We start from the raw sequence: 11,501 nt of genomic DNA on the forward strand, positions 1-11,501 counted from the left end.
ATGGTTTTATTCCCCATTTTACAGATGAGGTAACTGAGGCACAGCAGCATGAAGTGATTGCCCAAGGTCACACAGCAAACAAGAGGCTGAGCTGAGATTAGAACCCAGGTCCTTCTGACTCTCAGGCCCATGCTTTATCCACTAGACCACACTGCTCTGGTTGAAGATCAAGGGGGTGACCATTGTGTAGGGTTGGAAGGCTGCATCTGTCTGGATTATCTCCCAGACAGACAATAATGAGCTCAGATCAGGCTAATAAGACAAATGAAATAAGAATGCATCTCATTTCTATAGAGGGAATCCCTGGCCAACTCCATTAAATATTGGGAGAAATGAAAATCCATACAGCCTAATGCCAGTGCTGGTGCCACATGACTACTCAATCTGCCCTACCCTTCCAATTAAACCACTCCTAAAAAGTCACATTTTCCAGGAAGCCTTAATAATAATAATAATAACGGTATTTGTTAAGGGCTTACTATGCGCCAAGCACTGTTCTAAGTTCTGGGGTAGATACAAGGTAATCAGGTTGTCCCATGTGGGGTTCAGAGTCTTAATTCCCATTTTAGAGATGAGGTAACTGAAGCACAGACAAGTTAAGTGACTTGCCCAAAGCCACACAGCTGATAAATGGTGAAGCTGGGGAAAAGAACCCATGACCTCTGACTCCCAAGACGGTGCTCTTTCCACTAAGCCATGCTGCTTCTCCTTCCCTGATTGCCTCCTCCCACCATCTACCTGGTCACTTAACTGCATTAGCCATCTTACTATCCCTGTGTATACCAGTTTACTCATTATTCATCAACATTTGTGTCATTCATATCTGTGATCTTCCTTTTCTTCCTGTGTATTTGGTAATTTTGGTCAACTGTTCCTCCCATTACATTATAACTCCTCAAGGAAGGAACCAGCCATTGCATGCTTCTATTATGTATGTTTAAGTACTTAGTATAGTGGCTTGCATTTTGGATATGGTGCTGGTGGAGATGGTGGTGATGATAAAGGGAATGAATGTGAATTCAAGGGACCAGAACATGTTTACCAGGTGTGAAAGAAACATTCCAGGAGTCCCAATATGGAGGCATGATAACCTCAGATCTTGATTGACATTATTGCTGCATCAGATGGCTATTGCTTTTCAGGAGACTGTCTGCAACCATGATATCATGACATTCATCTTCCCCATCCAATTTCCTTTCCCAATCTAAACACATCTTAATACAACTTCAGTGCTTACTACCTTCTGGGTGAAGAGTAAAAGAAACACCAATTGCCAGTCCAGTCTGCAGTAATAACACTTATTATGTGCCAAGTACTGTACCCAGCAATGGGGTAGAAACAATCAGATAGGACACAGTCCCTGTTCCATATGGGGTTCGTTGCCTAAGAGGGAGGGAGAAAAGATACTGTATCCCCTCTTTACAGCTGAGATGACTGAGGAACAAAGAACATAAGTGACTTACCCAATTTCACACAGCGGGCAAATGGCAAAATCAGGATTAGAATCCAGGTCCATAGACTTCCAGGTCTGTGCTCTTTCTACTAGGCCATACTAGTATGTTATAACTCTGCCACTTTGATTTCCCACCAGAGATAAGATCTACAGTGTTTCTCTGCCAATTTTATGGCATTTAATTTAACTGATCTCTTCAAACAAATGTAGGACTAATCAAGCAAGCAAGTAATACGATGTAAGCATGTACTGAGTGCAAAACACCACACTAAGTGCTTGGGACAGTGGAATTAAATGACATGATCTCTACCCTCAAGGAGCTTACAATAATGCAAGAGTGACAGGCACTGCCAACTTGTACTTCCCAAGAGCTGAGTACAGTGCTCTGAGTGCTGAATGAAGTGCTGTGCACTTCAGCAAGCTCTCAATAAATACGATTGAATAAATGAATTTAGCTAGGAGGAATAAGAAGGGGCTACGTACCTGAATTTGTACTTATGTAATAGAGTATTACCAGAATGATTGCAGATGGAGAGCAGGGTGTTTAGGGGGAGAGATGTGTCCATGGTGTTGCTATGAATCGGAAATGACTTGATGGCATAAGATAAGGTAATAGAGTACATAAATTATGTACAAAGGTGCTATGAGAGATTGCATTTATTTAAGTGTTTAGGTGATGTAGAAATGTTGAATGGGTAATAGTGGGAATATGTCTTGTCTTATGCTGTCAAATCATCACCGACTCATAGCAACTCCATGGAAACATCTCTCCCAGAACACCCCACCTCCAACTGCAATTGTTCTGGTAACGTATCCAAAAAGTTTCCTTGGTAAAATCATGGTAGTAGTTTATCATTGCCTTCTTCTGCACAGAAAACTTATGTATTTGCCCTCAACTCTCTCCTATGCCTCTGCTGTTCAACACAGGTGAGTTTTGACTTGTAGCAGATTGCCTTCCACTCACTAGCCACTGGCCAAGCTGAGGAATTGAATGGGTATGCCTCTGCTTGAATCTCCCTCATAGCTGAGACTGGTAGAGTACTGGAAACTCTCCAGGTGCGATCCTGAGAGGGGAGTGGGGATATAAACAGAAAGTATTAGAACTTAATCAGGAAAGGCTGGCTCGAGGAACTGTGATTTCATAAGGGTTTTGAAAAAGGGGAGTTGTTGTCAAGTTTTAGGTGGGAGGGATGAGAGAAGGTATGAGCAAGAAGACAGTGGTGGTTGAGACAAGAACCAGGAGCAGTGAGTAGATTAGTTTGAGAGGAAGAAAGAACTAAAGCTGGGCTGTAGTGGGAGAAAAGAGTGGATAAGTTAAGAGAAGGGAGCTGATGGAGTGGCTTAAGGACAATTATGAGGACTTTCTGTTTGATGCAGAGAGGAATGGTTTGCGGTTTGAGGTTTTTGATGAGTGGAGAGATTGTGACGTGCAGAACACCATTATATGAAAACAATCCAGATAGACGGCAGAGTGAGAAATCACAGATATCCAAAAGTTTCACTGTAGTGTTCGACCCTTGATTTAATGGCCTGCACGCTTACCCCAGCAGAACCACTTGTTCTTGTGGGCCATAACTAGGATGAACCAAACAGTCTCTATATAGATGAAGTGCAGGAAAAAATTCACAGGAAAAAGCGTATGGACAGTGTTATTTATTGAGCACTTTGTACAGAACACTGTACTAAGCAGAACACTCTACTAAGCACTCAGAAGAGTACAACAGTTAGCAGACATGGTCCCTGCCCACCATGAGCTTACAGTCTAGAGAATAAGCTTACAGTCTTTAGTCTACAGAGAACCACTTAGTGGATGGGGTTAGGGACTAGTGAGAAGCTCCTCAAAAGACCAACTAGATCTTGGCCCAAGAAAGCTGAGGCTTCAGTGACCCAGGTCACAATTACAACCTCGGCCACGGAATCTCCATCTCTATTGGTCCCTCCCAAATTTTCCATAGAGATTTTGGAAGTGAAGCAGAACAGCTGGGGTTGATGGAAGGTGACATTGAAACTGCATTGGGAAGCAGTGTTGGTGAATTGGTCCAGATTCAGGATATTAAATTGATTAATCAATCACTGGTATTTATTAAGTGATTACTGTGTGCAGAGCACCATCCCAAGCTCTTGAGGGAGTACAAAACAATAGAGTTGGTAGACATTATCCCTGACCACAAGGAGCTTACAGTCTGGAACCAGGAGAGAGACATTAAAACACACTACAGGTAGGGAAAATGGCATATTATAAGGACATTTACATACTTGCCAGACATCTGTTTTCTTGCTGGTAGGTCAGGGAAACGGTATTGTGAATGCAAGTCCCAGAATATCTTGGAAAGCTAGCAGGGGTATCACTAGACAGGGACCTCAAGTGGGAAGGGAGTGTGTACCCATTGTTGGGTAGGGGCTGTCTCTATATGTTGCTGATTTGTACTTCCCAAGCACTTTAGTACAGTGCTCTGCACACAGTAAGCACTCAGTAAATACGATTGAATGAATGGAGTGTTACTACCAACTCTGTGTATTCTACTCTCCCAAGCACTTATTACAATGTTCTGCACACAGTAATTACTAAATACCAGTAATTGATTGATTGATCATGGTTATGGGTTTTATCCCACTGCAAACCCCTGTTCACCTTCCCATCTCTCTTCTGCATTCCCAAAAGAGACAATAAATCTGTGGGAATTGGGCACCTCATTGAAGAACCAGTGGTCACAAATGACTACGTCAGTTTTTACTTAATCTAAAGTAGATTGCCTAAAGTTTGAGTATCAAAAAGCATTTAATCACCACTCAAATCAGGCCTTCCCTGTCCCAGATTCACTTCCTACTCAACTGTTCTGATGTCTTCTCCCCGTTTTCTTTCATCTGTCCTCTTGATCCTTGAGAAACTCTGTCAACCCTTCCCAAAGTTCCATGGCTTCAGAGTTCACTTTGCATTGCATTAGCAATATGTAGCCCAAAGGTGAGCCAAAGCCACATTTACTTCAACCTTCTTCTGGGCAGTAAATAACCACCAGCCGTATGAAACAAGGGTCTAGAAGGGGAGCAGGAACGGTTGAATAGTTTGTGCAAAATTCAAAGTGTAAAAGTCCCGAATTGCTGGAGGGCTCCTTCTACTTTCTGAGCCCCTGGAGACACCTCTAAATGGTGTTTGTCTGATTGCTAGCTATTTACTGTGCAAAAGGGAATTCCAGGAAAACAAGCTTCTTTTCAGGTCTACTAAAATCTGCTTTAGTCTGATAGCTAGTCTGAGAGTTAATTATGAATATTTCATGGAGTAGATTGAGCTCTGGAAGTCTTTAATACAAGGGAAAGATATGATTTGGCAAACCTGAGAAGAAATTTCTGGAAAACAGGTTAGAAACTGATAAGTGGGAGAGTCGAGAGTAAAGACTAGTCAGGGGCAACAGGTCAGAGCTGGTATGCAGTACAGAAAGAGGACTTCTTCAAAAGATGAAGCCAGCCTTAGGTGAGCCTTGAAGCCAGGAGTTATTCATTCATTCATCCAGTCATATTTATTGAGCACTTACTATGTGCAGAGCACTGTACTAAGCCCTCAGAAAGTACAGTTCAGCAACAAAGACAATCCCTGCCCACGATGGACTCACAGTCTAGGAGGGGGGAGACAGACACCAAAACAAATATACAGACATCAATAGCATCAATATAAATAGAATTACATATATATATAATTATTATTATATTATAATAACATTATATTATATTATATATTATATATTATATATAATTCTAGAACAAGTAAAGAGGCATTAATATAAATAAATATGTACACGTGCACACAAGTGCTGTAGGGAGGGGGGTAAAGGGGGATAGTCAGGATGATGGGGAGGGGAGGGGGAGATGAGGAAAAGGGGGGCTTAGTCTGGGAAGGCCTCCTGGAGGAGGTGAGCCTTCAGTAGGGCTTTGAAAGGGAGAAGATTGTGCTTATAAGAGAGTCAATATAGAGGTTTTGTAGAAAGAGAGTGCTGTGAACCCAAAAATAATTTCAGAAAGGTGATTTGAGCAGTTGCTTTAGAAAAGACAGAAGGAGGGAGAGTGCAGAAATAGAAAGGCTGGTAAGGAGATTTATAATGTCATTTCAATGAAAAGAGAAAAAAAACATATTTTTCAAATGGTATTTCTTAAGTGCTTACTATGTGCCAGGCAGTCTACTAAGGACTGGGGTAAATACAGACCAGGTATCACTTGGGGCTCACAGCCTTAACCCCCATTTTACAGATGAGATAACTGAATCCCAGAGAAGTTAAGTGACTTGCCCATCACTTGAGTTCTCTGACTCCCAGACTTGTGATTTTGCCACTAGGCCACACTACTTCAATTGATCGATTCTTGGCTTTTTATATCAAGTCAAGTTAAATGCATGTGACAGTCTGGGATTAACACAAACCATTGTCTAAAAGAAGCAGTGTGGTCTAGTGGGAAGAGCTCAGATCTGGGAGTTTAGGTCCTGGTTCTAATCCCAGCTTCACTCCTTGCCTGCTCTGTGACCTTGGACAAGTCACTTAACTTCTTTATGCCTCAGTTTTCTCATCTGTAAAATGGGGATGAAATCCTCTTTCTTTTTACTTAGACTGTGAGCCCTATGTGGGATCTACTTCAGCATTTAGAGAAGCAGTGTGGTTCAGTGGAAAGAGCCCAGGCTTTGGAGTCAGGGGTCATGGGTTTGAATTCTGGCTCTGCCAGTTGTCAGCTGTGTGACTTTGGGCAAGTCACTTAACTTCTCTGGGCCTCAGTTCCCTCATCTGTAAAATGGGGATTAAGACTGTGAGCCCCTCGTGGGACAACCTGATCACCTTGTAACCTCCCCAGTGCTTAGAACAGTGCTTTGCACATAGTAAGCATTTAATAAATGCCATTATTATTATTATTATTTCAGACAGCACTTGGCACAATGTAAACACTTAATAAATACCAAAATGATTGATTATAGTTGTTATAACTACTGATGATTGCCTTTGAGTTCAAGAACATCTTCAATTGTTTGCTTCTCTGTCAAAGGACATTATAGGGATGGAATTAAAGGCAAAGTTAAATTTTAACCATATTTGAGATTATATTACTTTTTTAATCATTTTAAAGACTTCTGTAGACATAAACAAATATGTAAATCCATGCAAATTTATGTAAATAAATTATTTTATATTTATAAATATACACAAATTTATTTATGGTATTTGTTAAGGCTTACTATATGTCAAACACTGTTCTAACCACTGGGGTAGATAAAAGTTGATTGTCAGACACTGTCCCTGTCCCACATGGTGCTCACAATCAAAGTCGAGGGAGAACAGGGATGTAATCCCCATTTTACAGTTGAGAAACTGTAGAAGTTGAGAAGTTAAATGACTTACCCAAGGTCACATAGCAAACAGGTGGCAGAGCTGGGATTAGAACCCACGATCTCTGACTCCCAAGCCTATGCTCTTTCCACTAGGCCATGCTGGTAGATGATTTTTTTTTTTTTTTTTTTGGTCACAGCTGCTGAAGAGGTAAAAATTCTGTTTAGTTCTTTCTCCCTTAAGCCTTCACCGATTGGGAGTCCTTAAGCAGTGTGGCCTAGTGGAAAAAGTATGGGTTTGGGAGTCAGACAACCAGAATTCTAACCCTGACTCTATCATTTATATGTGTGAGTCCTTGGACAAGTCACTTAACTTCTCTGTGCCTCAGTTTCCTCACTGGTAAAATGGGACTTAAATTTTATTTCCTCCTACTTAGACTGTGAGCTCCATATGGGGCAGGGACTGTGTCTGGCCTGTTTATCTTGTAGCAACCCTTGCATTTAGTACAGTGCTTGGCACACAGTAAATGCTTAACGAATACCATAATTAACAAATTCTATGATTAATACTTTCTTCTTTCGTGTTTCATTTTGTGGTAGAGATGGAATTCATTCCCAGGACTAGGCAGAGGGGACTGTGGCAGGAACCATCATCCTGAGGGGTTTTTTTTTCCCCCTAGTCCTGAATCTGTGTTGCCTTCTGCTCTTGTTCCCTGGCTCCTGGCTTCCTTTAGTGCTATCTTGGCTGGGGGCAGTGTAGCTCTTCCTTGGGTTGCCAGAGTCAGGCTACTGAGGGTCATTCTTTGCTACTGATGAATAGCAAATCTCCCTGCCGGAATGGAAGACTAAAGAGCCAGTCCCCAAGATCTTTGAATTTTTGCCCTTGCTCTTTGGAACCCCCACAAACTCTGAGTCAGAACAAATCTCTTGGCAATTATTAAGAAACCGGGGGAGTCTTTTGAGTCTACTTCTTTTTTAATTCTTTTCTTGAATCAAAACAATACGCACATCTAGAGAAGGTTCTTTAGAAATAGGTTATACAATGCAGCACTTTCTTTTCCTATTCTTTCACATTCTAACTTTTCCCTCGGTACGCATTATTGTTATTGACAGCAATTCAAAAGCCCTCAAAAAAAAAGGGAAGAAATTAAACGGCGAATCAATAAAGATTAGCTATTTACTGTGTATTACTACCTTATCATTCCCATAATTACAATAATGGTTGCTGATGGAAATTCTATTTATGTGAATCATTTTATACTTGTTATTTATTATTATTAATGTTACCATTATTATCTTCTTACCCTTCAGTTCACAAGATGTATCTTCTCAGGGAATTTTAATTTCAGTATCTTGCTATTATACTGTACATAATCCTATCAAAGGCTGCCCTTCATGCAACATTTTCAGTGATATATTATCATAGAGACCATTAATGAATGAGCTTCATATCTTACTAATACTGTTTTAGATACTATTTTTATTAATTTTCTAAGCTGTAATTCTTCCCACAGTACCTGCTACTGTCCTCTATTAAAGTTGCGGTTTTGATTTTAACGTGGGAATTTCAAAGCGAGACATTAACTTTGCGTCTCCTAAAAAAAAAAAGATACATTTTACTTCTCAGATTCTAAATGATTACATTATCATAATGTCCAGGCTTTGTTCTCTTGGACTTGGCATGAGTTAATTTTCACAGTTTCCCCTTGCTTTGGATTCTGGTTTTATATTAATAATCAAAATTAAAAGAGCAAGATATCATGTTCTTTGCATCCTACCCACAGGATAAGACAAAATCTGAAAAGCGAATCAAATATGCTTTGTCTTTTGCCCGCAATTCTGACGGGGTAGTCGAATGGAGAGAAAATGACCAGGCAGGCTATGAGGCGTATTATTTCTAAGCAAGGTAAATTAAAAGTAAATAAAATCATTTTCCTGGGGGAGTGTCCCATTTAGTGATCATCGATTTCAGTTAAAAGCCTTATTTATGTTCAAGGCATTCAAACCATCCATTAAGCTTTGAAACATTCTTTTACATTCTACATGGTTTTCCACCAAAATGCTTGTTTTACACATCCCTTAAGGTACATGGTGCAGATCCTGCTCAAATTTTACGTGATAAAACACACCACAGCGAGGTGTTCAGAAACAATACTGTCACGCTTCATCATGAAAGGGAGGTGAATGTAGCATACTAAATTTAGTCTGAGGTTTTCTATCTTTTGTGATTACATGAAAGCATTCTGACTATATAGAATTAGTGGTCAATATCAAAATTTCCTTAAAACCATAGCCCACATAAAAAATGTAAATAAGCCTCAGGGCCTTTTGAAGGAATATTAAATATACATCTGCTATTCAGTAGTTTAGATGAACGGCTAAGAAACAATGCATTGTTATGGTAATAGAAGTCTATGGTATATTCAGCACATAGTTCTGACGTGCGTAAACAAAACACATTCCCACGGCTGCTTTGTATCGCTATGCTTCATTTATCTTTTTATTGAATCTATTCATTTTCTCTTATCTTTATATATCTATACACATTTACACTGAGTAGGCTACTTGAATGGCATAAAAAAGGCAATGCATTACCAACTAGAATTTGGTTTGGAAAATCAATTTGATAGTTTGAAGTTGATTTATAGAACAATTTGGATCCCTTGTTGAGGCATCCCTTTAACCTGTGATCCATGCCCCTGCTTCCCCTCCCCCATTCCCCTACTGGGGTTTCCAGACTGATATGTAGAATGCTTACAAATGGGACTCTTTGGGGAAAAAAAAAGTTTATTTTTCCAGCCATTTTCTTTCAGATTTTCAATAAAGCGAGTTTAGCCAAAAGGCAAATGGGTGCAGTATCATTCCAAATAAGAAAAAGCTCTCTGAAGGTGAGTGATCAGGCATCAGCCTGTTGTTGGGTAGGGACCGTCTCTATATGTTGCCATTTTTTACTTCCCAAGTGCTTAGTACTTACTTCCCAAATACTTCTCTGCACACTGTAATGCTCAATAAATACATTTGAATGAATGAATGGATCAGTGTATTTTAAGCTGAAACTACAGAGTGTAGTTTTTCCTCAAGATAAATCAAGTGCACATGAATGAACTGACTCAAGGTGGTGAGCAACTCACCTGAGTCTCCTGAATCTGGGAGAAGAAATAAATTTAAAGTGCATCAACCTGGCCATAGATTAGACCATATCTAGCAACCAATCCATCAATGGCATTTATTGAGCACATACGGTGTACTAAGTACTTGGGAGAGGATGATACAATAGAGCTGATAGACATGATCTTTGCCCACAAAGAGCTTACATCCTAGTAGTGGCAACAGACAATAAAATAAATTGTAGGTAGGTGAAGCAACCGAGAGGGAGATGTACATAAATGTTCTGAGGGATGGTACAGAGTTACCAAAGTGCTTAGGATGTGCAGATTCAAGTGCATAGGTGACACTGAATGGAAGGAGAATTGGATGAAGAGAACATTTTACCCGTCCATTTGGATGCTCTCAGACCCATTCCAAGGGGAGGTTTTTTTTAAATAAGGAAAAACCTATCAATGGCATTTACTGAGTGATTTGTGCAGAGCCCTGTACTAAGCACTTGGAAGACTACAGTACAGCAGAATTGGTGGACATAATCCCCAAGGCTCCTTTTCAAACTGACCCACTCCTCCGGAAATCCCCTGGCCAGGACAATGACCCTAGTCAGGACTGGACCTCTAGGAAGGTGATGGGTCTCCCTGAGATTGTCTTGAGCCCCTGAAGTTCCAGGGAACAGGAGTTTCTGGTTCTCAGACACTTTGCAGGCCTAGATCAGAGAGGCCCAGGCTGACAACAAGGACCACATCCCAAAGTAATCTCTTATGCCATCTTAAGGCTCCTCCAGAGGATGCTGAACACTACTGACAAGACCACTCTCTTTCCATTTTTCAGCTTATTGTTTCAGGGAGAATTTGTTGTGATTACCTTTGTTGTAGCATGTATTAAGTGCTTACTATGTGCCAAACATCACAGTGTCAGGATAGTGAAAGGCTAGATAAGGCATGGTTCCTAGAAGCTCAGGCAGGAGTCACAATCCGTGAGTTTGGAGAGCATTTTACAGATGAGGAAACTGAGAGTCAGGTTAAGACTTGCTACAGACAGGCAGTATGCCAATAGCACAGCTGGGATTAGAACTCTTGTCTACTAACTCCCAGTTCCATGCTTGTTCCACTAGGCCAAACTATTATTGGCCATTTTACAGATCAAGAAACTGGGGTACAGAAAGGTTAAGGCACTTACCCAAGATCACAAAGCAGACAAGTGGCAGAGTTTAGGGTAGAAATTGGGTTTCCAGCCTCCCAGGATTGTGATATTTACACAGGGACACACTGCTATTTTTCTCTTAATTTTATCATCTCTCCAAAGATTTCATATCTTCCAGCACTTTGGTGATGTGAGATCACTCATTGCCTGCATCAGACCCACTACAGTGGTCCAAAGTGCTTAGACTGTGAGTCCCATGTGGGACAAGGACTGTGTCCAATCTGATTATCTTGTTCCTATCTCCAGCATTTAGCACAGGACTCGGCACTTAATAAGTGCTTAATATATGCCATTTTATAGGAGAAGTATCAGACAAGATTCCAGCTCTCAAGGAGTTAACAGCCAATTCAGAAAGGCAAGCAAATAAAAACTGATGCCCACACAATAGTTAAAAGAGAAAGAACATAAATAATGGACACAATTAAAATCACCCAGGGTATA

General features: G+C 40.5%; 1 non-coding gene across 1 annotated transcript; it reads right to left on the reverse strand.

Moving 5' to 3' along the window:
* Nucleotides 1-2,390: 2,390 nt before the first annotated feature.
* LOC119933903 lies at nucleotides 2,391-2,527 on the reverse strand. Its single transcript, XR_005452770.1, has one exon. It is a non-coding gene; the product is annotated as a small nucleolar RNA SNORA7 (small nucleolar RNA).
* Nucleotides 2,528-11,501: the final 8,974 nt, after the last annotated feature.

Source organism: Tachyglossus aculeatus, chromosome 10, assembly GCF_015852505.1.
Source record: "Tachyglossus aculeatus isolate mTacAcu1 chromosome 10, mTacAcu1.pri, whole genome shotgun sequence".
NCBI classification, from domain to species: Eukaryota; Metazoa; Chordata; class Mammalia; order Monotremata; family Tachyglossidae; genus Tachyglossus; species Tachyglossus aculeatus.